Source organism: Sinocyclocheilus rhinocerous, unplaced genomic scaffold (genome assembly GCF_001515625.1).
Source record: "Sinocyclocheilus rhinocerous isolate Xijiao unplaced genomic scaffold, SAMN03320098_v1.1 scaffold869, whole genome shotgun sequence".
In the NCBI taxonomy this organism is placed as follows: domain Eukaryota; kingdom Metazoa; phylum Chordata; class Actinopteri; order Cypriniformes; family Cyprinidae; genus Sinocyclocheilus; species Sinocyclocheilus rhinocerous.
Genome location: NW_015653483.1, coordinates 519,639 through 523,673, shown reverse-complemented (window position 1 = coordinate 523,673; position 4,035 = coordinate 519,639).

Sequence of the window (4,035 nt, the reverse complement as noted above, 5' to 3'; positions counted from 1 at the left end):
CTTCGTCCACGGTGAAAGCCGATCCGGCGATCCACAGCGCAAAGTTGTTGTATTTCCTCAGCGACCAGCACAGATCAGCTCCAGGCATGACGAAGCAGATATCGTCCTCTTTTGGAAGACCAAACAAAGTAGTTTCGTTTACAAAACATAACACACAGCACCTTCACGACATAGTGGAGGCAACAACACTACAGCAAGAATATAAGTTACGCCTTCATTCTTTTCATGAACATTTGGGCGGCGTTATGCAAATCTACCCACATAGTGATGTAGATATGTGGGGGCGTGTTAGAACGAGCCGTTTTAGGTAGGTGTGGCTGACTCTTAACTTTAATAAAGAATATCTCTTTGGATTTGAGACTTTAGTCTTTGCAACTTTACAGATCTTCTTTATGCACCAAGAGCTTGTAACACTTCAAAGAGAAAGGAAAAATTGAAATCGCATCATATGACCCCTTTAAAGGATAGCTCTTTCTTTCTTTTACACACTCACTGAGATCCATGTTTTCATTTCAATGTCAGTGTGATCACAAATACAGTGAAACATGCAATCACAGACTGTGGAGGACACTCAAAGTGATTCTCACTATTTTAAAGCCTCATGAATCATATTGAAGGATCTAAGGATTCATTGTAGCAAACTACAACAAAATTCATTGTAGTGTTGTGTTTTATTTTATTTATTTAATATTTAGTTATTCTACATTTATTCATTCATGTATATAATAATTTATCATTTAAACATTTTTTATTTCATTTAATCATGTAATCATATATAATAATCATTTAAACCATTTATATATTCATTTCAATTATTCATTTATTGATTAGACATTTATATAATATTATTTTATATTATTTTCCCATTGTTGTTTAGTCTAATGTTTGTGTGGTTTCAAGGGATATTTGTGTTCATGAGTACAGAGATAAGAGAATGTTTCCATTTCAAGGTTTTTAACATCACAGGATGTTGTTGTTAAGCAGTCATTTTCCATTGCTGTTGCTTGTGGTATAACACTTGTTGGATTTGTGTTAGTTTAGACTTAACATTAAAATATACGGAACAAAGGTTATTCAATAAACTCTGCTTCTTTTTATCATCATTACTTCATCTCCTGCTTCTGCTCTTCTTTGGCTTTACTCTGTTAATACAGTTTTGGGTACCAGAGACAAGACTTGCTGTTAATGGATTTTGGGTATTAGACAACTTTGCGGACTAGTTGTTTTTTCTGACGGGATCTAGTGTCCGGGGTTGGATCTGATATTTCTGGCAGGGAGGCATAATCTAATAATGTTTTGCTTTAAAATCAACTGATATCACCACTGGTATGGTTTGAGGTTTAAAAAATTGTATCTCCCTAAAGAAATTGCATTTATTAGATCCCTTTATACAGTGAAACCAACGTGTATACAGTATTTATGCATGCCATTATGGCTGAAATGACAATAAGCAAACAATAGTGTTTACCTCAGCAAAGATCATTTTAATTATGCTCAAGTAGCAAAAGTGTACTCTGATATACAACTGAAACACCTGAACAAATATTTTAGTACATAAAACCAACCACCATTCTTTTTATGATTCCTGAAATGCAGAAGACATCAGTCACTCGGAATGAAATGTCTAATTTATGTTTTCATTGGAGAATCAAAAGCCCAGCAGTTTTCCATTGAAAAAAAAAAAGAAAACAAAGAAAACATGCAATAATCTAAGAGGTTTAATTCCACTGCTGTCTGTCCAGTGCTCAACAATGTGTAATACTAATGAACATAAATAATTCCTTATTTTAAAATATCCCATGCGATTTAGCAAACCAGGGGTGTTTAATCAAACCCTCAACACAACAACAACAACAAAATAAAATAAACAAATAAAGGACCCAAACATTGTACAGTATCTATGAAAATATAATATAACTGATATACAGGCAAAGACAAAAAAACATGAAGACATTTTCACGCATGTATAATTATGTACATCAGCAACGCATCACCCTATAAAAGTCACATTTTTGATTCAAATATGCCTGATTCCATAAAGAAATATCAGCAGACAAAAACAGGAAATATGAGGGAAACTTGTCTAATTGTGGGCTAATTGGTTGTGCATGCCCTCATTATTATTGTTATTATTATATTTGTGCATACAAATGAGCAGCAGCGCTTTGATTTCCAGAAGTCATGATCATTGAATCTTTAGATTAGTCTGGCTGATATTACAACTATAAACATATCCACAACCACAATCAAAGCAGCAGTTTTCGTAGATTTTGGAACATTGCAGAGTTGCAGTGAAAGCCAATTTAGTTGCATCTCAAAGCCTCTTTTTACTATCCTTAATATTGAGCATAGAGTGCACAAACTCTGTTAAACCTTACTGAAATATTTAAGTAGCATATATACGACTCAAAGAATGTGATGTGTCATGTTTAGGATTTACAAGAAAAAATACAAACACAGTAATTAATTAATCTAAACATTATTGCATTTCCTGAACAAAACTTGCATTAAACCCTGCCTTCCCGATGTTTTTCTTATAATACCCTGCTTTACGAAGAAGAAAATAATAGACTAACAATCTTCAGCATCCAAACACAGCTTGTACGCTCTACTTGGATTACACCTAGCTTATATTATCAGGAATATCACATTGCTTAAACCCTAGACCTGCTGTTGCATTTTTGGAAAGTAAACTAGGCCTCAACGTCTATTACGAGTGATACAGAAAACGAAATGTCCATATTTGCTAATATGCTCAGCCAAACCTAGAGAAAAAAATATCCAAGTAGCAAAAATGTACTCTGATATCTGAATAATATCTGAATTATTCACTGTATAATATTTTTTTACATCATTGAAAATAATGCCTTTAAACATGATTTTAAACATGCTAAAAGTACTCTGACGGTAAGCTGACAAATTTTTTTATGATCTAAAGAATAAATATATGCAGATTCACTTGAAGCACACTCGACAGACTTTTAAAAGCAGAAAACATTTCTAAACATTTTGCGTTACAAAATACAAAGTTACTTTTGTGATAAAAAATACTTTGCCGCAATACTCTTTCAGATATGTTTCTAAGTCATCTAAATTCTATTCTTAAAATATGACAAACAATTAGACACTCAGTATCAACCAGTGCATAAAACACTAAATTTCCCTGCAATGTGCCTTCAGACTAGAAAACCTGCATGAAGTTGCTAACTAGACTAAAACAGTCCGCTCACTAAAAAACCTCTGTTAGGAGAAAAAGTTGCATCCACATATTGTGCCACAGTTAAAAGCTTACAGCTGTGATGCATTGTGGCGGCGTCTTTTTCAAATCCCCAGAACCAGAAGCATACAAAACAAAGTATTTAAATAGTCCTTCTAAAAGAAGGGCAAGAAATGAGCCCCGGACACATCAGCATAAAGAACTTCTGAAAAAATCCATATTATTCACTGCATCCTTGGAAATGAATTCTGATCCTTGTTCTGCTGAGAAAAAAAAATCCTTGATAAACTCTAAGATTAGAGCGGCATGCTAAGAGAAAAATGACTTGACCCTTTTCTAGAACAAATTTACATCTACGATTTGACTTTGAAACAGTCTTATCAACGTTACATAGACGTTAGCTTCATTTTACCAGGACACGCTCCTGCTAATCAGCTTCTTAGGTTTGTGGCTCACTCACTCCATTCACTCTAAACAGGGATCTTAAATGTCAAAACAGTTAAGTATAAAATGTATATCTAGCTATATATTTTCCCTTACTTGCCTGCCAAAGTTTTGAGTGTTCAAAAAATCTTTACAGTTACCTCTGTCATGTCACACCGATATCAAATAGTAGAAACTGTTTTACGCATCAATTCAAAGGTGCATCTAAAAGGGTGCATAATATTCAGCGATGAAGGAGAAGGAATCCAGTAGAAAAGGCTGACACATAAGCTCTGAAGGACAAAACGGCGTAGCCTGGCTGAAACTCTTCTTTGGGACAGCTGTGGGTTGGTTTTGTTTCAGTACGTCATAGGAAAGTAATGTGCATAAATAGT